The sequence below is a fragment of the Bradysia coprophila genome, assembly GCF_014529535.1.
Source record: "Bradysia coprophila strain Holo2 chromosome X unlocalized genomic scaffold, BU_Bcop_v1 contig_12, whole genome shotgun sequence".
Taxonomy (NCBI): Eukaryota; Metazoa; Arthropoda; class Insecta; order Diptera; family Sciaridae; genus Bradysia; species Bradysia coprophila.
The window spans coordinates 5,925,624-5,953,028 of NW_023503293.1; the positions used below are offsets into that span (position 1 = coordinate 5,925,624).

The 27,405-nt window shown below is 35.1% G+C and overlaps 1 long non-coding RNA gene across 2 annotated transcripts; it reads left to right on the top strand.

The window, feature by feature from the left end:
* Positions 1-3,368: 3,368 nt before the first annotated feature.
* Positions 3,369-24,543, top strand: LOC119067319. 2 transcript variants are annotated; one of them, XR_005085909.1, is made up of 4 exons: positions 3,369-3,403; positions 12,413-12,424; positions 15,589-15,714; positions 24,531-24,543. It is a non-coding gene; the product is annotated as an uncharacterized LOC119067319 (long non-coding RNA). The 2 variants fall into 2 exon arrangements; XR_005085910.1 differs by lacking the exon at positions 24,531-24,543 and adding an exon at positions 22,557-22,582.
* The last annotated feature ends 2,862 nt before the right edge of the window (positions 24,544-27,405 follow it).

Here is a 27,405-nt window from a genome sequence, read left to right on the forward strand (position 1 = left end):
TCACACTAGTCGAGTAAATACCAAAAGATTTACTTACTACAGGTCAAAAATTGGGGAAATAGGAAGTGATTTCTCATGACGCGTCGACAGCAATCCTGAGAGTTGTGTTTACTCGTATCACCCCTTTGACTTATACAAGTCACTTAATTCCCTAAGCCACTAGTGTAGATTAAAGTTGCGTCCGCCGTCTAAACTAAATGTGATTTTGAGAAAATTAAATTTTGAGCGCGTGCTTTACTGAATGACAACGGAAAATCAGATTTTCAAATAAATGATAATTGTCACTTGTTGTTAGCTGGCACCACAAAAAGTAAAGATCACTATACGTCAAAAATATATGGAAAAATGAGATGACAACTCGCACAGCACTGCTTGTAGCATGAACATAAAAAGTTATCGGAGGCTGATGAAATCACAGTAGGCACTGCGTTCCTTAAACGTCGTCGAACAGCGCGTTGAAAGATGAACAGATTTTTTCCAGCCTTATGTCGTTAGCTTCCTACAAATTAGATCTACGGATTGCAGTAGTAAAATATAGATCCGGACGCACTTTTAGAATAAAAATCAAAAATAAATACAAAATTGACTTGTCCATGTGTATGCATTCACAATGGTCGCCATTTTTGACGGGGCATTATTGTTGGTTATTATTGTTATTGTTGGGAATTATTGTTATTGTTGGACATTATTGTTTTTGTCCAAAAAAGCTGGCGTCCTCTATTATCATCCCTTGACTGACGTTTGTGGGATACGAACGATGATTTATACATATACATACAAAGATAAATACATTTAGGTCGATAGATCAATCCTCTTAAAATAAATAAATTAAATTAATTCGGATAATTAAGGGACTAGAAGGTTCCACAAAAAACAAATATCACAAAAAATAATCATCACAAAGGCATCACTAAATTTCGAATCAGTTAAGGAAAACATGTATCTGAGTCAAGTTTGACGTCATGAAAGTCAGTGATCGAAAATACAATGTGATATCGCCTTATGTTTTCCTTAACTGATTCGAAATTTAGTGCTGCCTTTGTGATGATTATTTTTTGTTTTGTACAGATAGATGACTTATTTTCGTTGTATGAGTTAAAACATACAATACAAACAATCCCAAGCGGTAGCTCTTATCACTAAAGCCTCCAAATTTGACACTTGTCAATTCAGTGTTCAGTGTTCATGCTAGTATCAGTGCTGTGCAAACCGTGATCTTTGCATTTTCATATAAAATTGACACCCTACACAGTGCAGCTCTGACAATAGCAACATCGATCGTTATCCGATATACGTCCCATCTGTGAACCATCATGAAAACATGAAAATATCGACGGGATCCACCTTAAATGACAATTTCTAATGATATATGGCGTTTAAATCAAAGCTTTTTTCCTGGAAGACATTCATTCCAATCATGGAATCACAAATCATGAAATCACAAACAAAAATTGCAAAAATGCTCAAATAATGCCCGGTATTTAATTTGCATAAAAGTATCGTTTGATATCTTCCTTCCTTCTAAGAAAAGTTATAAAAATGTACTTTTCCACGTTCAGTTTTCCATTTTATTTGCTTTTCCTTCCGATAAACATATTCTTCGGTATTTTTCGTATAAATATGTCTGCACAGCTAGCATACCGTTTTCACTGGATAGATTACAAGAATGTTTTTATACACATTTAGTGCTAACATTATATATAAACATTCGAATCGTATATAGGTATATAACAACACGGTACGAGTGTACATAACAAGCTTGTCGTTTGTATTATAAATTTTGTAGGAAAGTATAATTACAAACGAATTCCGATTGCAATTATTCGATACGATACAGCATTTATTGTTGAAATTGAGAAGTCCAACAAGAGAACCCAAAAACCTTTTTAAAAAAAAAAAAACTTAATAGGACTAGGTATTTAAATAATGAATTCTGATTCTAATTGAATGGGTGTGGTGGTGTGTAAGTAGCTAAAACGTTTTGTCATTATGTACTTCAATAAAGCTAAATCAAAGTTCGGTTACAACCAACGATGTACAAAATTGAACCGAACAAGGCCAGAAAAACTGTCAGAAGAATTCATCAACAAAGTGAAATACTTCATATCTGAAGTTACCGTTGCCTACACAACCGAAGTAAAATTAGATAGTCTTAGCGTGGAAATCAACTCCAACTGCGGCACTAGAGGCAATGCTCAATTTATTGTTGCTACATATCCATATTACTACTGAAGCTATCGCGAATAGAATTGGTAAAGCACCAATCAGAGAGACTGACTATACACGAGTCTGGGTAAAAACAATAAAAAGTGAACCCTCTATGAGAATGCCATCAGACAAAATAGTCACATCATTCAGGTTCAACAAAAAATTCGAAACACAATTTCCTAAAAGAAAAGACTGGAGTTAGGGGGCATTACCACCAAAACTGGAATATGTGCTCTATTCGGATGGATCTCTCATATGCGAATCAGCTGGAGCAGGATTATACTGCAAAGAACTAGACATTGAAATAAGTACAGCAGTAGGATTCTATTCATCCATATACTTAGCAGAAATAAGGGCTATGATAGAGGCATGTCACGTAATTAAAGAGAAAAACATCAATAACAACACAATATCAATCTGCTCGGACAGTCAGCGAGCAATCAAGGCGGTATCATCTACCAAATTTAACTCAGCTCTCGCTCAAGAATGCTACGACAGTTTGAATCAAGTGAGCAACCGAAATAACGTGAATCTGATCTGGATACCAGGATACTCTAACCTAGAGGGAAACGATAGAGCGGATCAAATAGCAAAGATAGGGGCGCTAAGTGCTCTGGTAGGCCCGAAACCAGCAACGGGAGTTTCTAGGTCCTACATAAAGCATAGAATAAACAAATTGTAAACAAAAAAAGTTCGACAACTACTGGAAAAACATACCTGGCTGCCGTCAAGCCCTTTTAAACATAAGCAGAACAAGACTCAAAAGATTTATCGGAGTCATGACGGGCCATTATGAATTCAACAAACACCTCACAACCATTGGCAAACGAAACGATCCAAGCTGTGATCTATGTGGGGAACACAAGGACACGGCTGAACACTATCTGTACAACTGCCCTGCTTTTATCACACAAAGGAGGAAGCACTTGGGTGGTTACACCACCGGTTACAACCGAATTAGAACTTTGCAACTCTATGATATCTTGAGCTACATTGCTAGCTCAGTAAGATTCCGACAAACAGCAAATGTCTAATCCATAACTACTAGTGAGCACAATATAATAGGTCCATCGGTGCCTCAGTGCGCATTTATTGTCCGGTATAGGACGAGCAACAACTAGCCTTAATAAAAAAAAAAATTAGATCGTCTTTCCTCAAAACGTAAAGACAAATTGGAAAAAGACACGGATATCATGTATACGAAATAAGCTGCCTAGACTGTGATGTCAAATATATTGGTGCATCTACATCAGTCACTAATCTATCCCGACCTAACATAGCACCCGCTCTGGCACTACATAAAAAAAGCACAACTTTCGGATGTAGTCCCCGTAAATTTGAGAATGTTAGAAAGTCCGAAGACAGAAAAAAGCAGGTAAAAATGCTATTCGTGTTATGTAACCAACAAACAAAGATTCTTTTCTGTTTCGAATAGCATTCCTGATGATGACCTTGATAACTGATCGAAACGTTTAGGCAACGAACTTTGGTTTTCTCTTTTAACAAATTAAATTCCGCTTACGATTGGCATTCTAACCCCAGCAAAACAACATTTCGATGAATTATATCCTGTAAATGCCAGCAACACAACATCGAAATCAAAATTCCAAATTCTTTTCGGAAAATTTTACTCACTTTGATGTATATTAAGTGTACCGCTGGAGGGGTGGAACCGAATTAACGTAATGACTCTATAAGAATGAGGGCAAAAACGATTATGTTCGATATGGTGTACATATCATCTCAATTACGGTTCATCATGATATTTAAGCTCATGTGGGCTCTTTAACAGACAGAATTTGTACCTCTCGGTTATTCCATAGGACTAGCTCTTTAAAATTCGAATAATAAAACTTATCTAGTGGAAGAAGTGTAGCAAGACTTCCCCAGTTGTAATCGACTCCCACTTGTATTCATAAATCGGCAATGCAATCGAACAGCAGTCGATTGATTAACTTAGAATAAATTAGCATATTATGCTTGAACGATGATGCTACATGCAATATTCGACAATATCGTGATGAATTTTTATTGTATTTTGTCTCGTCTGACTACAAATTAAATAGATGCAGCACGAGATTGTGTATTCTCAGTCATTTTTACTGACAAAATCAAAGAAGCGTCAAAATTCATTTTGTGTTAAAAGTAAAACAGAAAATCAATCGAAACTTTTGACTGAACAAAACATATAGCTTTAAAGTTCTAACAGAACCGAGAAATGGAAGCGAATTGCAATGATACACAACGGCTCTGTGTATGGCACATACAGTGTACGGTTGATATTACTATGGCGTAATTTAATAGTATCAAGGCAAGAATAACATGGTTTTAACAGAAATATTTCACAGTTTTCGTTGTCTCACTTTACTCGGTATTGTATGTGAGCATTTCGTATAAGTATATGTATGTGTCGGTACGTCCTATTTTAACTTGTTCATAAAAATATTCCTTGCAGAATAATATCTGAGAAACCTTATACGAAAGAATTCCCAATGAAACTATTTGAACATTTTCCCTTTTTTTATTTTGAAATAAATTGTCGCCCAATGATTCTTACAAAATATATATAGAAATATACACATTGGATAAAGGATAACATTATGAATTCATTTTATTTCAACATGAATTGAAATATATCCTCTCGAGTCTTTTCTATTATATTGCCTTTATGGACATATCTACGGTATACAAGATATACGATCAGATGATACATATATATGTATGTATAAATATGATGCGCGTTATGTCTATACCAGTAAAACGTACATATTTTATATGTATGGTTTTTGCAAGCTCTCTGGCAACATATGGTCAATTTTATGCGATTATTACGTGCCCAATAGCTGAGAATATAACATCTTTATACTCTATTCGCAAACCCTCGTCGTATTACGAAATCGCCATATAATAAACACTTTTTTATAATATTCATAAAGTAGATTTTTACATGGTGTAGAAACCCCCGTATGGTGTTTTAATAATGCATATATTTCGGTATAAGTTTCGGGTAGAAGGTAACTGGCATTTTAAGTTTGGCAGTGTAAGAGTAAATACATTTTTGTCATAAGTCCTGCATGCATATATGCGGTGTGGATTCGAAAAGAAAATATAATTTTGAAGTAGTTTTTAAGTGTTATCATTAAAATTCAGGACATGTCGCACTCATATCTGCAATTTTAATTGCTCGAGACGATTTCAGTTCAGAGATATTTACGAACTAAACATCCAGGCTGGGTATTCGTTAAGGACGGTTTTAGGTGCGATTTTTTCAGCGATGCGAGAAAAGTAGAAACCATTAGGAATGAAATACGGAAAAAAATCAAAAAGAAGAAATCTCGGTTCTTGAGATTAGGAGTGGTTGTGTTTGTCAATCAATGATTCGAAAATGTTATTTGATGTTACTTTTCTCATTCATCGTCAATGTTGGAAATTTTGTATTTAATTTTCTCTTTTCTATTTTGAGTTATTAAAGACATATTCACTGTTTTTCCACAGTTGGTCGACTTGACCACGAACGGAGGGACTATTTTTGGTGAAAATGTTTTTTTTTTTTTTTTTCCTAAATTTTTTAAAATTTCCCAAAAATAGTTTTCGTAAAAATTTAAATGTTTTACCAAAAATTCCTTACCTGCTCTTTATGCTGTAAACAGTCCAAAAATATGTTTCAGTTTATTCGCCGACGATGCAAAGCGCTGATAGAAGACACATACAATGGCATCTAATGAGCACGTAACATTCTTTATCACATACGCGCGGTGTTCGGATGTCAAAATTACTTAACTAGAAGATCATCGTAGTCCCGACGCCAGGTAAGTATAGAATAATTCAGAAGAATAATTCAGAAATTACACTTCAGGTCTATATTGTTGTCTCGTTTTCGGTTATGTAATAAAATAGAGTACACACTTGTCACTATCAGTCTCGGCAAGCCTCGGCTTCTTCGTGACAAGTGTGTAATATATATTACTTCACTAGTGAAGTAATGAGGCTTTCCCGAACGAGTGAAATAGTGCAGAGTTTGTATTCTGAGCCGAAGACGAGTTTGCTTTTATCATAAAATTGTTACCTCATATACTGAATTACTTTCGCTGCATCCAATATATTCTGGTTTACTACCTGCCCCATGCGACATGCCACATGTAATTTTTGAAGGGAGAAATTGATCTGTAATGGCCAACCTTGGCATTGGGGGTCTGACTGTAGTTGGTATGTGGGGGTTGGATAAAATGTGGATACGACATGGAAGCGAAGACATTTGGGGTGTTATTATTAGAGAGCCGTTATTAGTTACAACTTATAATTGAAAATATAATTGGTTGACGAAATGAAGGTATTTTGTGTCACTGCACTGATCACAAGAACAAGCTAAATTTCGTAAAGTCAGTTATTTCCAACAGATACACTCGAGCTACTATTGCCATTAATTTCATAAAAAAAGCTCAATGAAAAATGGAAATTGGGGATTGCTGATTATAATTAATTGATAAATGATTGTCGTATGTGAATGCCTAAGAGTTTGATGTAAAGAAGAACGAGAAAAAAAATGATAAAAATAGTTGTAGCGATTCAAGCGATGAAACTAAAACACATGTGTTTACATGCAAAAAAAAATAATTCAAAAAGTGTTTTCGAGTCGAAAAGTGGGTCCGGAGGGGATGCGGATGTGTGGGTGTTTTAGGTGCATGCCTGCCGAACAATTATGCTGTTCTCCATACAAAATGTAAAAAAAAAATGTTTTGAGTCGAAAAAATGGTCCGGAGGGGGTGCGGATGTGTGCGCTGTGTTGATGCATATCTGCCGAACAATATATCGCACTTGGTGTCTGATTTGGGACATTTAAAATTCGGCGGCAGCCCGAATAATGATGATGGTGACCACTGTGATGATGATCTTTTTATCATTTCCTCCCAACGAGGCACTTTATTGTTTTGACCTTTTGATTTGAGCAGAAGAAAAAATATTTGATATTTGAATAAAAATACATAAAATGAAAGTTAACGTCTCCTTGTTGTACACGAAAATATAAAAATCCTATAACCGAAAATACGTTGAATATAATACAGAACAGAGCATAAAGTGGTTCTATCTTGGGAGTTGGATATGTTCTTGAAAGAAAATATACTTATCTTGGGTCAAATAACATGCGGTTGTGTTTTGTATGGTTTTTTATGTGTTTATTCACATACAAAAATGTATATGTATATAATGCGATGGCAATGCCTTATAACATGCTATATAATGGTTAGGATGAAACAACTAAACGTGAATCGAGACATGAATAGTTTTGTGTATTTACAGTTCACATAGATACAAGCTTGCATTATACATATTACGAAGAGATATGGTTTTATTAGTCTTGCGGGAGTTTGATTGCAATAAACTTTGATTTTTTTTTGTACATGTTTTTCGTTGTATCTCCACGATCCGTAAAAGTTCAAACAATTAAAAATGGAAACTATTTTTATGACTCTATGCGTGGCTTAGTAATAATATGAACGTCTCGAGAAAAAAGCAGCTATTTCTGTGGTGCAGTCTTGACTGGACTACTGGCACTGATCATTGGGACTATTCAGGGCCTATTCTTGAAATTTTTTAAAGTTGTTAAAAATTATAGAAATTCTGGAAAATTCTAGAAAATCTGGAAAATTCTTCAATTCCTGTAATAAAAAATCCTAAAAATAGGCCCTGTTCTCATTTTTGAATTTTTCAATAGAGGACATTTTGGCATAAAAGCGAATAAGGACACTACCACACCATCAAATTTTCTTCAATTATATTTGATTTTCTTCATTGATTCAATGGTATAAGAAAGTGCTCAAACTCGTCTTCGGCTCAGAATACAAACTCTGCACTATTTCACTCGTTCGGGAAAGCCTCATTACTTCACTAGTAAAGTAATATATATTACACACTTGTCACGAAGAAGCCGAGGCTTGCCGAGACTGATAGTGACAAGTGTGTACTCTATTTTATTACATAACCGAAAACGAGACAACAATATAGACCTGAAGTGTAATTTCTGAATTATTCTTCTAGTTAAGTAATTTTGACATCCGAACACCGCGCGTATGTGATAATATTTTTACGAAAACTATTTTTGCGAAATTAAAAAAAAAATCTTCAATTATATTTGATTTTCTTCATTGATTCAAGGGTATAAGAAAGTGCTCAACGCAAGGGTAGCGAGCGAATTCTTTTCGCTCGCTCTAAAGCATTTCTTGTATTAATAACTCCTTTTTAGACCCATACGAAGTACTGGGGTCTTATAGGTTTACGCATACGTTTGTAACACGTCGAATTGGACTCCCTGAGTAAGGTTAAACCTATTGTGGTTGTCTAGAGATGCCAAATCAGTGAAAAAAAAATGTCCGTCTGTCCGTCTGCACGATAACTTGAGTAAAACGCATCCGATTTTGAAAATTCTTTTTTTTCCCGTTTGGTAATGTCAAAAGACAGGCTAAGTTCGAAGATGAGTGATTTTGGATCGACCCCTCCCGAGCTGTGGCCCAATAAGTGCTTTACGGTTTTTCGAAGATATCTCCGGACATTCAAACGTTACACTTGTAACTGATAAAAGGTATTTACAATACCGATCGACAAAAAAAAAGTTTATGGAAATCGGATGACCGACTCGTGAGTTAGACCCCTTGGTGTGAAACAGGCAGAGGGCGGCAAGCAGTTTTTGCTTGTAGGTCGGCCACATTTGAACATATTTCGTCTGTTTTAGCTTTATTAGATAGGTATTGACCGTACCAATCAGGGAAAAAAAAAGTTTTTGAAATTATGTTCTCCGGAGCGTGAGCTAGGTCTCTTGGAGTGAGCTCTTATCTGGCTACTCGGCCGTACAGTGAACGTTGAGTATTTTGTCGAGTAAATTTTGACCGAATTTCATGATTTTTTTTTGTTTGAAAGGTATTAACGAATGTAAAGCGTCGGTAAAATTTCCGGTCTCCTAACAAAATGGCTGCCGGTGGCCATATTGGATTTTTATAAAAGTGATAATCTTGGGAAAAATGGTACTTAGAGAGTTTCTGTTAACATGAAAATAATTTGTTATGTGTGTGGGGTGTTTCAGGCATTCCATATATGGACATCTATATATATCTATATTCACCTATATTGAGCTATATACAGGCATATAGAGCTATATAATAGCATATTCATCTGTGAAATGTTTATTTATAGGAAAATATAGGTAAATATAGCGGTATATAGCTGTTTAAATAGGAATTTATGAAAGTAGACTTCGTACGGGGCTGTCTATATTGCCTCCGGCAATTTATTTGTATATGCTAACAAAACAAAGAAAGATAATGAAAGTGATTTTAAAGGGCGAATAGCTTTTCAGTAGAGAATGAAGTAAAAGAAATGAAGAGTTTCACAGTAAAGGCTTTTGATACGAATAGGTGTTTCGTACGGGTTGGCGTTAGCTATGTTTTAGGAAGTCATCAGTTGAAGCCGCCCTCTTCGGTATGAGATGCGTCGAATTTATTTAAAAAAAAGACGTTTTATATGCACTTTTTAGAATTTTTGCAAAGCACGTTCTCTTAAAAGAGGATGAATGGTATCCCTGATGTTGCCATCGCTTCATTTTATTGAAACTAGCCATTCTACCTAAATATAAAAACACACGAGGACTGCGGTTGACGGCGAGGCTAATTAAAACGTTTCTCGCTAAACGCTTGTTCTAAAAAGTAATATATTTGCAATCGTTGTGCATGTTAGTATATTAAGCCACAACATATCGCTCTAGTATCTCGAGAGTTATGCTCTGTTGTGGTGAATAATTTGATGGACATTTGTGGTAGATTAGGATTTAGTTATGAAGAATATTATGCATTAATTGTGGATTTAGTTATGTCAACTGTTTATATGGTCAGTGTAGTTATTGAAATCGATATTATTATTTTTATTATAGCAACGTTTTCTTAACTTTCTCGAATTTTCCTCAATTTTCCAAAATTTTCCGAATTTTGTTATTAAATTTTTTTTTTTTAAATCTGAACTTTTTGGTACAATATTTAAAACATTTCTATGTGCCGAATAAGCTAAAAAGCCGGCTGAAAAAAAAATCTCAATGGTATAGGCAACAAAAATTACCGATTCCCAGTTGCTTACAGACGAACAAAAGGACGAGACATTCATATTGACGTAACTATTTTTATATGTCACATACTCTATGGTTGAGTTTTATGATAAGTAGTTGCACACTGGTACAAATGAACTTCCGCATCCGTTGGAACATTTTTTCAGTTTTTAGTATAGGATTCTATGGGGGAGTAGCGGATTTTTTTCAATTTTAAACGGTTATCGTGTAACAGGGATAATTACCGATCGAATAGTACCAAATTCGCCGATCTGTCCGTTTTAGCTGAGTTGTGGCCACTGAAAACTTTGTTATCGACCTCAAAAATGCGACTGAAGCTCAAAAAATGGTTTAATGCGCTCGGATCTGTGCAGCTCATAATTTTGTCAGCATCATAAAGTATACACAGACATATACCGTTTGGAGCCTTCGTGCTTTTAGAGAAAGTCCCTACGAAAGTTTACGGATCTTCTACACTGCATTTACATTAATAACAGCATCAATCACACGTATTTATGGCTTTGGAAAGAAATCGACATGGTTCATAACAGAGTGGGAAACGTCTAACTCTCAGCGACTTTCAGTTCCGACAAATATTTCACATTTATAAATCGATCGATATTTTTCATTATAAATGTAGCAGTTTCATTGTTAAGAAAATCACATTTAGGTAGGACGACGATGTGGTGTTGGGCCAGACATTGTTTGCAAGTTTGTGATGGATATCACTATGTATAATATGTATAATACATATACATTTAATGTTTAATTTTTTTGCAGCAAATTATGTCTCTCGTCGGCATTCTGTTTGTCTTGTAAAGTTTGCATAATATTACACTTACAATGGAAATTATACCTCTTAAGAATTCAGTCGATAATATTCAATTTCACAAGGGTAGTCCGTGGAATTACTTTCAGCAGAAAATGTTTTCGTTTTGGACGTTTGAGGGTTGTTAAAACCGTGTCAATAATTTTATCAAAAACTGTTTACTTCTCTCGAGAATAAGCACTTGCAGCTATTTTCGGTGGTTTGTTTTTGCTCTACACAACTCCTACAGTTTAAATATACCAAATTCTTAGCATCTCAAATAATTTCCAATCAAGAAACAAGCAAAAATCATTTCCTGAACTGACTTCTTGTAGAACGGTGGATACTTTTTTAATTCATCAAATTCAGTCACTTATTTAAATCGACACAAACTAAACCACCTGTGATGTCCAATGCATATCGGTTAGTGGTTGACAGTTAAGTAATGACTCGAAAACTATTGTCTGGTATTTTCAAAAAGTACACTGCTGTTACCGACGAGTTTAATACACTCTCGGTGGTATGAGCGACCAAACTTTAGGTATTACCTCTAAACTTTGTACAAAAGCTTTTAATTGTCATTGATGAGTAAAACGTACTAGCTTGAACGAACACAGAATTAAACTTCTTTACCATGCAGTGTCGATAACATCAACTGTTGTGAAAATCATCCTTACAAGTCTAAAAATCGTCCATGGTTCACAAGAGAAGTGCTACTAAAATTGTCGTAGAAAGATACTGCGTTATGTGTATCAAACGCAGTCTGATTAATCTGAAATCAATTAATTTCACGGTGATCTCTCTCAACAACACAAACTAAGTTTCCTCTACTTGTCTAAAAAAAAACTTATTCAGCCGCACCGTGCACAATGACACAGAAATTTAGAAACATATTTCTTTGTAGCAGAAATCTGTTTCCGGCATTTGATCACTGTCGATTTTATATTAAAATAAGGCTTGAATGCGTCAACTAAACCTTGGCGTTGCTCGTTAAAAATGACAGACTGTATTTTCTTGCTTTCGCGAAACTTTCGATAATAATCTGCTGAGCCAGGTGATAAAAGTTATAAAATGTTGATCAAAGAAAAGTTATGAAAATGTACTGTTTTATAAGCAGGAAATGTATATTTTACAGTTTCGCCGATGTTTCAACAGAAAGATGGAAAGAAAGAACACTTTGTTGTATAAAATAAGGCGCGTGTCATACGAATATTTACAAAGTTATTAGTAATTCTTTTATGTCTTTCTCTGAAAACATAGCTACAAACGTTGTGCCTCATTTTCTACTCAAATAGTGCCACTAGCCAAAGTGTTTTTTGCTAGTCACACACACTCTATTTTTTCTATGGAATAAATCATATTTGTTTCATATTCCAACGTGAAAATTGAATAAAAAATTCAAAATCGTTCATCTAAATTAAAGAAAAATTGAATAGAATTGAACTGAAAAAAATAAAATGATGACGTTGCTATTCGCACCCGTGTACGGATAGTCTTTAGACACACTATTCCCACGCATATGCGAGTGTGTGTATGTCTCGGCCGTCGCACATCGTAGGAAATGCAAGTTGGTGTCAAAATGAAGGTGAAGCCAAAATTTTATTTTTCGATTGCATACTTCATCGAATTCCAATAGATACTTTTTGACACCAATTCGGATTTTCTACGATGCTAGTGTATATGCAGGTATAGGCAGTACTTCAAGCAGGCAACTTGAGAAAAATAAAAAATGTGGGCTCTTCTAGGGCTCAGATCAAAAAGTTGTGCAACAAATGTTTGTCATGGGTCTTAAACACGGAGCCTGACACTATTCACGATTACTCATATTTTAAATGCTGCTATTCACAGAGCGTCCAGCTACAGAAAACCATTGGCTATCGCTTCATATTTTCTAATATGTCGACGATATACATGATATCTACACTGTGCGGTTTTCCAATATGTGTTTGCCTTGTAGCGTTTTTTGGGTGTCGTCATTCACTAAGTGTCGCCAACACTGATTCAAACTACTCACATAGAAATCAAGGCTCTGCTCGTTAATTCGCAATGTTCGAAATGAACCGAACAAACGCATTTAACGTGCTACACTTAGTTGCACCGAGAGAACGACCAAAAATGAAGTACAACATGTACCACTCGGAGTATAACAAGATAGATGCAGTATGCAGTAAAGAACGAATCGAGCCTGAGCCAGTACTTAAAATTAATTTTTGTTTTGTGATTTTAACATATGTAACATATGTAACATTTATAACAAATAATTTTGCTAATAAAACAAAAGATAAGTGCACTTTAAGTACACTCATGGTCTAGTATATTGTCAGACATAGCATCAGACCAGACATGTAAATCGAACATAATAATGTTTCATGCGATTTCCGAGAGCGTGTACCTTTTCTATGGCATAGCTGAACTGTACCATTATCAACAAAACCACAACACAATTTTAAAACGAGACAAAAATAAATTCCCTTTTTTGTGAATATTTATTTATATTTACACCCCATAACATGGGGTGATATTTTATATAATGTTGCCTTCTAACATGTTCAAATCCAAGCAGAGTCTGTATAGGGGACGAGAAAAAAACTGTATCTCTGTGTATATGATGGAACATACACGCCGATATAACATTAAACACTGTAGTCGGTCGTACAAACTCATTGCACTGTGCGGAATTTGAGTCATTTGTTCGGGAATGTTGACTTGGGGTGGTATAAGAAATGGAAGAAATTCGCATGATATGTAGAATATTCCGAAGCTTAGTCCCATTATACCGCAACACACCATTTATATAACAAGGTATGAACTCAAATGTTGCACCTAATTCGTAGAATACAAATAGTTTCGCAAGTCTGTGGTACATTTACATTTTTGACAAGCCGAGAATTTCTTAACTTATCGTTGCTTGGCAAAGTTAGCAGCAAATTTTAATTAATTTTCCCCTTAAAATACCGAAAGTACAAAAGATGATGTTGTTAATCGTTGTTGCGTATAATTTGTGAAGATGGCCGAGACAACATAAGTAGTTCATTAGGTTTTTGAGGAAAGTCATTATTAGGTATCAAGAGATTTTGAAGTATTTACCACGATTAGGTTTTTAGTAATAAATTTCTGAGCACCACTGAGATTAACTTCCGACCAATAGTTTTGGTTATGTCTGACCATATTTAATTTGTAGGGCGATACGACGATTCATAAGCAATGCAAAAGAATGCATTTGGACGGTTTACACTCACATGAAATTCGTAGAAAGAAGTTTTTCTCCTAAACTATTAAAGTCTCGAAAAGTCACAAAGGCACTCATACTTTTAGAGGTTGTTAAGAGGTGTGGATGGCTAGCTAAAGTTGTAGCTTATATTTGTGTGTCTCGTATTTTAGTCTCGATATCTTCTTACCAGGCTATTACTTGATCTTAGTAGGAATGGATGCTTCGTTGAAAAGACTTTGCAGACGTTTTTCACAATAAATGCTCCCGAAGTTTCTAAAACATAGCTATAACGCCGACCCGTACGAAACATCTATTCGTATCAAAAGCCTTTAATGTAGAACTCTTTATTTCTCTTACTTCATTTTCTTCTCTACTGAAAAGCTATTTGCCCTTTGAAATCACTTACATTATCCACTCTTTGCCTTGTTATCATATACAAATAGAAAGGGCAGCGCCGGAGGCAATATAGACAGCCCCGCACGAAGTCAACTTTCATAAATTCCTATTTAAACAGCTATATACCGCTATATCTACCTATAAATAAACATTTCACAGATGAATATGCTATTATATAGCGCTATATGCCTGTATATAGCTCAATATAGCTGTATATATTTGAATATAGATGTCCATATATGGAATGCCTGACACACACATAACCAATTACTGCAACGTTAACATAAACTATCTAAGTACCATTTTTCCCAAGATATTTCACTTTTACTAAAATCCAATATGGCCGCTGACAGCCATTTTGTTAGGAGATCGGAAGTAGTACTGACGCTTTACGTTCATTAATACCTCTCAAACAAAAAAATCATGAAATTTGGTCAAAATTTACTCGAGATATTGACAAAATACTCCACGTTCACTGTACGGCCGAATAGCAGGATGAGAGCTAGCTCACGCTACGGTGAACCTAATTTCGTAAACTGATTTCCCTGATTGGTACAATCAATACCTATCTAATAAAGCGAAAGTAGACGAAATATGTTCAAATTTGGGAGCCATACAAGCAAAAATTGCTTGGTGCCCTGTACCTAGTTCACACCAAGGGGTCTAACTCACGAGTCGGTCATCCGATTTCTATAAACGGTTTTTTTGTCGATCGGTTTTGTAAATACCTTTTATTTGACGTATCACTTACAAGTGTAGCGTTTAAATGTCCGGAGATATCTTCGAAAAACCGTAAAGCGCTTGTTGGGCCCCAGCTCGGGAGAAGTCGATCCAAAATCACTCTTCTTCGAACTTAGCCTGTCTTTTGACATTACCAAGAATTTTAGCATCTATGTACAACTACAATAGGTTTCCACTTACTCAGTGAGTCCAATTCGACGTGTTACAAACGTATGCGTAAACCTATAAGACCCCAGTATTTCGTACGGGTCTAAAAATAATTTTGTTCATCATAATCAACTGACAAATTATACATCCAAAAACGTAGCGGTTAGGTTTTCCGTTGAAGTAACTTTTAAACATGGTTTCCATTAGAGTTGTTATTACAAACGTACAATCCAGCACATTGTACCACTCCGGCCATTAATTTCAATAACAAATTTGTAACTTCTTCACGTAATGCTCAATTGAGGAAGTCCGTTCAATGCTTGCATAATACTACTATTTCGGTAACTGGTATCCAAAATCAACTGGAAAGTAATTATTTTCATGTTTTCCCTTTTCTTTTCACCAACTTACTCAGCCGAATCTCATTTTTGATATCCGTCTTGGCCGATAAATAATCAAGAAAGAAAAAAAAAAAAATATTTACGAACCTCATTTTTCTTCGAAAAATCACAGAATTAATTTAAATTGGTTCGCTCATTAAACGACATGTCCTAATAAAAAGATTTCGGTCCCTTTAAAATTAAATCTTTCTCAAAGCTTTTAAGAAGTCATTAAAATTCTCTTCGGATTATTTCGCATAAATTCTCCTTAGTTCTGGCGTCTTTTAAATATGTGCCCATTGCGAAAACAATAAAAGCAATTAGATTCGAAAATTTATATTTTAGGAAAAACAGAAAACAAATATTTGAACTTATACGAAAATATATGTGTACATAGTTAAAAGCTTAGTGCTTTAAATTATTTGTCAGAAAGAGAATAATTTCGCTACGACTTCAAACTTTGTTCACATAATTAATGCCATTTCCATTTGCAGTGTGTTTTTAAAAGAAAATCTTTTTCTCGAGAAAATTATACGTCTTCGTGTATATAATTAATACTAATTATGAGCAATAAAATCGAGCGACAGCGTGTGATATAAGCTAATGACATAGCTTTAGAAAGACGTGAATAGGAAATGCTATGTAGAATGTTTTCTCGTCGCGGAAAATCTCTGTCTGTTCTGTCTTGTGATTATTTTACATTTTGTTGTTTTGATTTTTTTCTTCTCAGTTTAATTACCGAAAGGAAAAATTTACTCCATAATTACGTTCCCATCATGTAACTAACGAATATGTTGAAAAGAACGCATCTGCAATCTGCCATTCTTTTAATGAATAATCGTTATACGACAAATGAGCTAGAATGTCCCCATTCAACTCGAGTACTTAAAATTTGAAACTTCATAAGTAACTCCTCCATACAAAGTATATAGAAAATCACCTTATAATTATATGTTAAAATCACATCATCCTTAACACAGTGCCTTCAGCGTATGCATCCAAATCAACCGTGACTCCTAGACAGAACGATTAGAAGTCACATATTTTGCCCGAAAATATTATATTTTTATTACACCGACACATATAATTGGAAGAGAAAATCAATGAAAACAGACAGGTCCTGACAGGCCGTGTAAGAATTCGGGCGATGCTCGAAGAGCTTATTATTTTATCTCTGAATGAAGCACAATGAAAGGTTTTTTTTACAAATTTTCTTCATACAACCCACGAAAGGCTAGTCTTTCGAGCTAGTGTGACCCTGACAACCGGGCTATAATCTGCGGCATTCCCAGATTTCGATGTTTTTTGCTACCTATGCTAAGGAAAAAAAAATAAAGTGGGGGTTGGGACCTTCCAACATGAAACTGCACAACGAAATGCTCTTGATCGTTGTAAGATGCAGCTGAAAATAACTGCATTAATAAGAATGGTAAGTAGTAGACTTAGCATTCTCATAAATTTTAATTGGCACATTCTATTCTATTCCTCGCCACAAATTGGAACCTCTAACAGGTTATGGGCCCAGATCGGGAATAGAGCACAATTGACACAAAATCAATCACATTGGCTTTTGTACAAAGGAAATTTTCTGTTCATTCGGTTTGAATCTGTCGTTGAACTTCAATTTTATATAAGTGCTTCCATTCCTCGCCACAAATTGGAACCTCTAACAAGTCGGTAGGACGTCCATCGATTATAAAGCATGTCTTCAACCGAAACCCGAAGAAACGCTGGACACCTCGACTCGAGGTAGCTTTTTTGTTACCAACTTTGGGTGGATCCCACGATGCGATGCAAAAACATCGTAAATTACTACGCATAGCGTTAAAAGCTCCGGCCCACAATAAAGGAGAAAACTCGAATTACTTGTTCAAAGCGTTTTACAACGAAATGTTCGAATGAATTATGAAATTTGACAACATACGCCAAATCACCAACGATCTGTACTACAAAATTTTGCTGTAAATCATGCAAATGCTATGAATTCATCAGACTGAGCATAAGGGGCCGTTCATAAATTACGTAACGCAAAAATTGATAATTTTCAGACCCCCCCCCGGGTCTGTAACGCTAAAATGTATGGAACTTTAAAAAAAATGTATGGACCGTAACGCCAGGTCAACACCCCCCCCCCCGGGTATTTGCGTTACGTAATTTATGAACGGCCCCTAAATTCTAGAGGTTCATTTTTCGAGATAGCTGAAAGTAGAATTGTTTTTGTTGAAAACTATTTAAAAATAAAAGTCAATTCGTAAAAAGAATTGGAAATATTATTTATGATAACTAATTGCAGCAATAACTAGCTTTATCTATTGTAATGTCAAAATATTAATAATAAGTTACCAGGTTTTGATATCTAACGGCGGTACTTTTGAGCATGGTAAAGACCGTACCGTCTTTACGGTACCTAAAGTATTTTGAGTATTGATACCGGTATGAATCGCTTCGCTTATATCGGCAATCTCACATCTAGTGTGCAAAACAGCCCCATGTACTGTTTATTTAGCAAAATAGCTATTTTACATTCAACTTTGCTCTTAAAGCTACATACATGTACCGACCGTACTCTGTGTACATCGTACAGATAAATAGACTGCAGTTTTACGCTCAACGTTCGTATGCTGGTGATCGCACAATAATATAATTAAAACATTAAGTACGATGTCATAAAATGCACGGGTATTGCCGTAATAATTTTTCAAAATGAAAGAATCTGGAAAGTTGCTACATTGCATTGCGGTATTATGAAGAACATAGAAAATTTTCATTCTGAAAAACGTGCTTAGACGCGAAACTAGGTCAAAATGTATCTTAAAATTTTAAGGAATGGAATATATCATCCTATCTGTATAATGTTTCGTCTTCATATTACATTAGAAACTCAAGTGTGTGCGACTCATACGGTACGAGTTTTCTGTATACATACCACACACATTTACCGATAGTTTTCCGTGAGCTTAAAATTCATGAGTGGTTGGTGTAGATACTTTTTGTCTATTAAAATGTTTTGGGAAAAACTTTTCGTATAGACATAAAAGAGTTGAAAGTGTTTGGTACGTAAAAACATATCATTTTTGTGCTGTGTGGGGAGAAAGATTTATAGTGTGAGGGAAATTGAAAATAAAAAAAAAATACAAAAATTTAGAATGCAATATTCGACTACCTACAAATCATGCATTTAAAAGTTGTCAAAGTCTGCGAAGCGAATCTTACAAAATGTAGATTTTGTCCTTTAACCCAAAAAAAAAGTCAACAAAATTACCTTTGAAACTTTTCTTGACGCTCAACGTTGGCCTCGTGGCATACAACACTTAGTTGAAGGTGGTGCGCCAAGTGCGCGTTGTTCTCAGTAGATGCTATATGCTTGAAGTTCTAAAACGAAAATAAATGATTGTGGGAGGATTTTATTGTAGAAAACGTTTCTACCGAAGGGTGTTAGTGTTTGCTTACACAATAAAGTAGCGTTACGCTGCGTACTGCTAGCAGATTATATTTTTTTGTACAGTAAAACTGAACTTTGAGACCGGCAAGCCGGTGTCATACTGTTCGATATTTTTTGGAAAGAACTTGCAACTTGGATTTGATTAAAATGCTTCGCAATAATACTTCGCGCTATCTTACACGGCCTTGTCGTGTTAACACGTATATGTAGATGTTCACCGTATTATCCGTTCGTATTCTAGCACTCTTACAATCTACTACTTTTTTAACAGTCAGCCAAATTTTCAATTTTAAAACCATTCTCCGATATTATTGAGTTATAGCTCATTCGATTCGTCATTCAGTTCTAGCGAACAGATGTCTGCCTTTTTTTAAAAATAAAATCCACTTTGGGTGTCATGTGTCTAAATGTCATGTGATGTCGGAGGGTGGTCAAAACATTTTCTTAGCAATAACTTGAGGAAGAAGCAACACAAAAAGTTGAATCTTTGTGGGATTGTTGGCCTACCCACGGCCGACAGTTTAAGCCCGTTCTAACGTCCGCACTCACCACCCATGACCAGCCATCAGTCAAAGTATAGTCAACTTTAAATAAGTTCTGTACTTCTGCAACATCATTGTTCTGATGGGCCGACTACATATGATGGTAGCTGACCTCAGCCACCATCACATACCAATTTTGGCATGTACTCCGCAGGGTCCTTCTCAAGACAATCGTTCGTGGGTACAAAAACCAAGTGTAAAGGTCTTCGTGAACTTACGCCGTTTAGCTCTCCGTTTACGATCAAGTCAGGAATTCTGCTATAAATATCGACAGTTTTTACGATCAACTAGCAAGTTATGCAACCGAGAAGCAAAGTACTTTATTAGGCTCTCTAGATGTGTTATTATGACATTACTGCTATAAGGCTGTATATAAGGGACGTGTACGAGCGCTTGCGCGAGTATTAGTACGAGTCTCTAATATACAGCCTGATATCAGTGAGGTATTTTATCGCAAACATCTCTTTTTCTAGTGATATAATTTTGCTTACAAAACCTTTAGCTCTCTAGGGTAAATTTGTTTTCTCTCATGTACGTCGTGTATATAGCGCACAATACACACTGTATGCGATAAAGTACTTTGCAACGAGTTACATCCAACTTTCGTTTTATGCCACAGAGAGGCATTTAACGTTTGCAAATTTTGCATATTATGATGCTGAGTGGCACAAAGTGTTTTTATAGTACAATATATACAATGTATTACTGCTTCCTCTTCAATCTATGACAACATCCTTTCGCGATTTCTTCTGCTGCTTCTCAATTTTTAGCTCTACATAAATTGTAATGTTGGATTAAATTCGTGTAGTAGAGGATATGAAAAACCGTTCGTTACAAGCATTACAAAGGCAAATGTAACAAAATTGTCCTACATAACTCACATAACAACATTAATATTCAATTTAACTGTTTTCATAAGCATCCGCCTAATTTTATGAAAGTTCGATTTTCGGCATCAATTTTATTTGGTATTCGGTACACACGATACAAGGCGGCTATTTACTTCTACTACATGCTCAAAAAAAGGTCGCACTATACTTTTAGCTGCAGTGTGGCAGGCTACCTAAAAATATTTTCATAGCATAAAATGGTAAGTACGACAGATCAAAATTATGTTTTCCATACAACATTAAATTATACAACACCGAACCATTAATGTTAGGAAAATATTTTATGTAAATTCATAAATTTCGTTTAAATTGAATATAAAGTTTTGGCTTCAACCATTGTATGCAATAAAATGTTTTGTATTCAAAACATAAATTTGCATACTAAATGTGAAATATCCATGACAATAAATATGATATCGGCGTGGATTTAGTATACACAGCCAGAGAAAGGACATTTTATTTAATTAGTATGTTGAAAACAAAACTATCCAAAAATACAAATTATTTTTAGATTTCTTTGGTTTCGATTGTTTTATTTTCAAACCGTACGCAACAAAGGTATAACTACAACAACATTCATCTGGTTGCTATGTAGTATATGTACTGATATACATAAAATATTTATGAAATTTCAACGTCGATAGACATTATTATATGGGAGATAATATCCAGTTCATTGTGTGCTGACGTTGGTCACGGCTGAACAGAGAGTCCACCCGGATCGTGATATGCATTTTGGTACACGAATAGTGTTTTGTGCATGGTGTGCACATATTCAAATGTGTCTAAAAATGTTAAATCATCTGCAATTGACGAAGATACCAACAATGAGCGTAAAAATCTTATTATGGTCTCTTATATAGCACAATTTACGTTCAAACAAATGAAGTAAAAGATTTGTAATAAAAAAATGGACTGGAAACAAAATACGTAACAGAACGCTGAAGTACACTTTGTACAACGTCTTTATTTTGCTTTAAATTAGGTACAGCTCTTGGTACAAAGTTTGTCGTTGTCACATTTATAAGTAAATATGTGGGAGAGCCTATACGTATTCAGTTTAGGTATGGCTTGTGCATTTATAGAAAATGAGAAGTTGTGCACTCGGAGTGGAAGAAAACAGGTGTAAAAAGTAGGTATGAAGTTTTTTTTTACGAAGAAATAAAATATATATCTACTTAGTACAACTCGTTCCTTATATTGTACTTTAAGCACTGTATCAAGCAAGTACAACTTTAAATTAGGTAAGAATATTTCAATCTTTTCGTAGAATTCAATTTTATCGTAATAACATACGATTTATTACAATAAATATCAGAAGTGCGTCACTGCGCCGTATTTCGTCAGCCGCTCAAAATTTGACTGAGGCCGTTTGTAGCCGTTTGCAAGGTAAATATAGTGAGGAGGTAATGCCATATACAACCGAATCAGAAGTGCAGTGGCACGAAAGTTGGCTATAAACGCCATCTCTTCCTGTCTTTAAAATAAATTGCTTAGTAACCTGGGCCATCTGTTTTGTAATAGGCACAACATTTTGTGAAACACAAGTAAATCTTAGTCAACCATTTAAAAAAAAAGATGTCAGTGGCAACGAACTATTGTGCTAGGCCGCGCGTCTGCTGCCCTTACATTTACTTTGGCCGTTTGTAAGACAACATTTGTTTGAACTGGCCCGGTAGCAAGAACTGTATGTCTTTGAGGTTAGCTGGATTGAAATTGACACTTTTTTTGACAGTTCAAATTCACTGCACAATGCACTTGACAATGATCTATTAAATCAGTCTAAAATTGAAATTATGTGTCTGCCATTTTTGACATTTTATATTGGCGGCTGTACGTTTTTAAGTTTAGTCTAACTTTCTTTTTACCAAAAATGGTTCAAACATTTTATTGAATGATATCAGGTACTCAATTCAGTTGGACTACAAATAAGATAAACAAAATCACATAGATAATATCACAGTGAAATTCACATGAAAAGAAATTGCGTTGCTGGAACAACGTGATTGCACGTTATAAGTAGTAGATTTCATCCGAGCTGACGTCAGCTGGAACCGTTCCTAAGATCGCCACCGCATTCCCCCTCTGGATTGCTACACTGATTCTTTGAAGCGAAAAGCTAGTCGATTGTTTTTCGCCGGTGACGTTGTGCATGAGTTCGCCAATATGCGTTTGATAAGCTTCAAGCCTTCCGAGCCGACTGAATCCAAAGTTTCGACTAACTTATAACTTCATTTTGGATGCATACAGTGGAACACTTAAGAATCAACCCGACGTCCTAGAAATTTGTTTTTTCTGGATTTAGAATCAGTAGGGAAAAATACCCATAGGTTTTCGAACTCGTAACTGCAGCAATTTTTTATTTACCATGGAATTATCAGGGAGCCCACTCAAAATTCGGCCTCCTTTTTAAGGAATAAAGGAGGATATTTCGATAATTTAAGGAGCATTTCAGGAGTTTTAAAATATGAGATTTTTGATTAAATTTGATGAATTCGAAATTTTTTTGACTTTCCAAAGTCATATTAAGGATATGAAGTAGATTTTTTGGTGTTTCCAAGAGGAAAATATTTTCCGAATTTTTCACAAATATTTTATCGAAGATTTTTCCAAAAAATGTTTATTCTAGATAAGATACCCAACGAAGCCTAAGTTTCCGTAGTTAGATTTTTTAAAAAATTAGCCTAGTTACTTAATTTTTTGTCTTTTTTGATTTTTTTTTTGATTTTATCTTCATGCTACTTGTAATGCCGGCATTTAAAATAATCTGTGCCTTGGCCACTGATGATTTATCTAATTTACGTTCGCTAACTACAGCTGACGAAGTGTTATTACCATCATCAATTAACTTTTCGGCGACTTTTAACTTTAAAGTCTCCTCTGCTATTTCAGCTTCGATGCTTTGAATTTTGGCAACGTACTGTCAGTGCGTTGATTTTGGCCTCTTTCTTATGCTTTTCGTTTTTGTCTGACTCGTTTTTTTTGATTTTGCTAATAACGCCTTTCGCTCTTTTTCTGGTGTTAAGGAACCTCGCGCCACGTCATTCACAATAATTCACAAAGTGACATCTTCCTTATACAAAATGTGTCAAAATGTTAATTATTGTGAATGACGCGGCGTGAGATTCCTAGCAACCCTTTGCATCTAAATGTAAAAAATATCTTTTAACAATTTTCGAATAATTGGAAAATTTTCCACTTTATCGTAGAAATACAAAGTAACTATCCAAATAGCCGCTCAGGATCAGCATTCGTATGATTGAGGAATAAATACGCATTGGCTAACTTAACGCATTCAATTGGAAGGGCTGACATTTGGGGTTTAGCAAAATGTCAGGATTTCGCCCATTTCAAGGTAATCCGTTAACCAGATGGCCAAAATTTTCTCAAACACGATACACACCAGACGAAAGTTAACAATTGATTGACAATAAATGATTAAGTTGCCATCAGCATCAACACAATCGATGAAAAGAACAATTGAAGCATTTGGGTTTTGCAAGTTCCTATCGATCTCATTTGTTGAATTATGTAGGTTTCATGAGCTTTTTATGGTGAAGTAAGCGAGGAACGGTTTTTAATATTATATGGTTCTAACAGTGGAATTAAAATGTTAGATGTTTTGACTAAAGTGAAGCTAGAAAAAAGGATTTCGAGGAGATTAAGGAGGTTTCAGGAGGATTTTTGAAAATCAAGGAGATTTGAGGAATCAAGGAGGAGTGGGCTCCCTGAATTATGTAGGCGGGATACTCGTACTCGCTGCCAGAATGGAATCAGTTGCCAAAAGACTGGCCATTACTTTTTTCATAGAGTAATGTATTCTGTGAGCGAATATCCCGGATTGGCTCACTCTTAGCATAGCTGAAAATTCAGGTTTTAGCCGTTTTACATCTTTTGAATATAAGAAAATTCAAGAAAATGTTCAATATTCCAATAAAAAAAACTGCATTGGTTTTCTGGTCATTACAATGTTTTACAGAGGAGACGATCTCCTCCCAATTTGCGAAAAAGAAACAAATGTTGTAGTGCGTTTTCGCTCCAAAACTGAGTATTTTTTGTAAAATATTTTGTTTTTAATGAAATACAATATGGCGTCTGTCAGCTATTTTGTTGGAAATTTTGTCCCAATTGAACACTTGTCATTTTTGGTCTTAATTCACCTTCTAAATGAAAATAATCAGAAAAGTCCGGTTGAAAATATTTGATTTTCAAGCAAAATATTCATATCTGTACTAAATTTTAGGGAAAACTCGGAAAATTCGTATGAAAATCGGAAAACTGGAATTTTTTTGACATGCTAAACAATACTCGAGGCCAATACCTTTAAGTTGAGCTATCACACGCCACTCTCTGACGCACAGAACACCGCAAATAACGCAAAAAGCATGTATCTGTATATGAAAAATAGTCGACGAAAATGGGTGGAAAATTACATGTAGATTCGCAGCCAAAAAAGTTAGAAAATCAGATTTTTTTTTAAATTGTGCAGAATGAGACGTAGAACATTTTTGGTGAACCAAGTTTTACTCTAAAAATTAAACTTTAAAAAATATTTACCTTTAAGCTTAAAAATTATGGTCAACTTTTAAGAAAAACTGAAAAATCTATAGGAAAATTGGAAAATCGTGGAAATTTTGTCATGTCAAAATAAACTTTGGACTTTTATCTTTCATTTGAGCTATCAGTAGGTGCAGAATGCGATACAGCCGATGAAATCATTCGACAAAGGCACTTGAACTTTGAAGAGGCGGGGCGGAGCCGAGAGCGGCCGAAAATTGTGTCTCTTCTTCTAGAACCTATTTTTTCGATGCCCCTAACAATCTCCAATCACTCGATTTCCCCAACCCGCTCGGTAAACGTACTGACCTTATCGACTGGACTAAAAAAAACGTTGTTCTAAGCTAACGTCTGGCTTTTGTAAGAGGTTAAATATTTGGCAAAATACGATAGTGATGTAATACGATGGTTTTAAGTTGACATTTACATAACAATGTCCTTTGATAAAATGAAAGTTCTGTCTGCCAAAAGGTACTGTAATTTCAAATTTACTGTCTTCGCTAGCCACCGGAAATTGAGTAATTTGTCTTCAAGTAATTCTGAATTTTCTTCTAAAATAAATTTCTTTAGGCAATTTGGTTCTGTATTTTTGAAAGATTAATATTTTTCTGTAACCAATCGAGCTGTAAGATTCTAAAGACTGGTACAGTAGATTTGTAAAAAGATATTTTTTTTTTCATATATGGAAGGCAGATCTTTTATTCCCTTGACTGTAAGTCATGGGTTTTACAAAAGAAAATACACCGTACGTAACACGTTCACTATGATTAAAAATGTATGGAAATGTGATGAAAAAACGTTAAATGTTAAAATTTTGTGCCCTTTGTTAACACGATAACTTGAGTAAATTTCAACCGATTTTCAAAAAAAAAATTTAATTCACGAAGTATTGAAATGCTCAGGTCAAGGCGGTATTGGTGCAACCATCTGGTGGTAGTTCTCGAAAGAAGCCTTTTCTGCTCTTTGTTAACACGATAACTGGAGCAAAGTTCAACCGATTTTCAAAAACTTTTTTTTATTCGACGAAGTAGTGAAATCCTCGGGTCAAGTTCGAAAATTGGTGGTATCGGTTCAAGCATCTGGTGGTAGTTTTCGAAAGAAGCCTCTTCTGCTCTTTGTTAACACGATAACTGAAGCAAAGTTCAACCGATTTTCAAAAACTTTTTTTTTATTCGACGAAGTAGTGAAATCCTCAGGTCAAGTTCGAACATGGGTGGTATCGGTTCAACTATCTGGGAGTAGTTCTCGAAGAAGCCTTTTCTGCTTTTTGTTAACACGAGAACTGGAGTAATTCTCAACCGATTTAAAATTGTGTGAAGTTTGCGGCCAGAGCGAAACGAGGGCCGCAATTGACACGAGTTTAAATGTTATTGAAAACATACGTCATTTTTTACCGGGGCATTTTATATACATAGTTTCGAAGATTTTCAGTGAAACTAAACAGAATTAAATCATCAATGAGAGATTTATTAGACCGTTCTAGTAGTTCTTCTTCTAAATGCGTTTTTGTGGCAATCAACATACCAAATTACATTTCATTGAAATAAATCAATAAATCATTGTCAATAAAAATACTACTGAGAAGCTCAGACAAACAGTCAAGGGATCTGACCCACCCAACAGGTGGGGCCTAGTTATGCCGAAGAAAAAAAAAATGAATTAAATAACACACGCAAGAGAGGAAGTAAATACAAAACCTATTTTGAACTAAACATTTAATATTCAAGATAGACACTCCATTTAGGAAAGTCAATCTCTTTGCAAAGAAAATAAACGTGCTCGTAACAAACGAAACAAAAAATGCCGAGATATTTCGTTTTCATATGATACCTTTTTTTTACGTGATGGCCTTAGGTAAAATTTCGGTCAACTTAATCTATAACAATGAAAATACGAAAAGAAAAATATTTTTTTGTGGCTCTGACTCTTTTATACCAATAAATCTGTGCTTATATCTGTCTTTGCCGAGGATTCAAAAGAAAATAGAACTTTTTCTC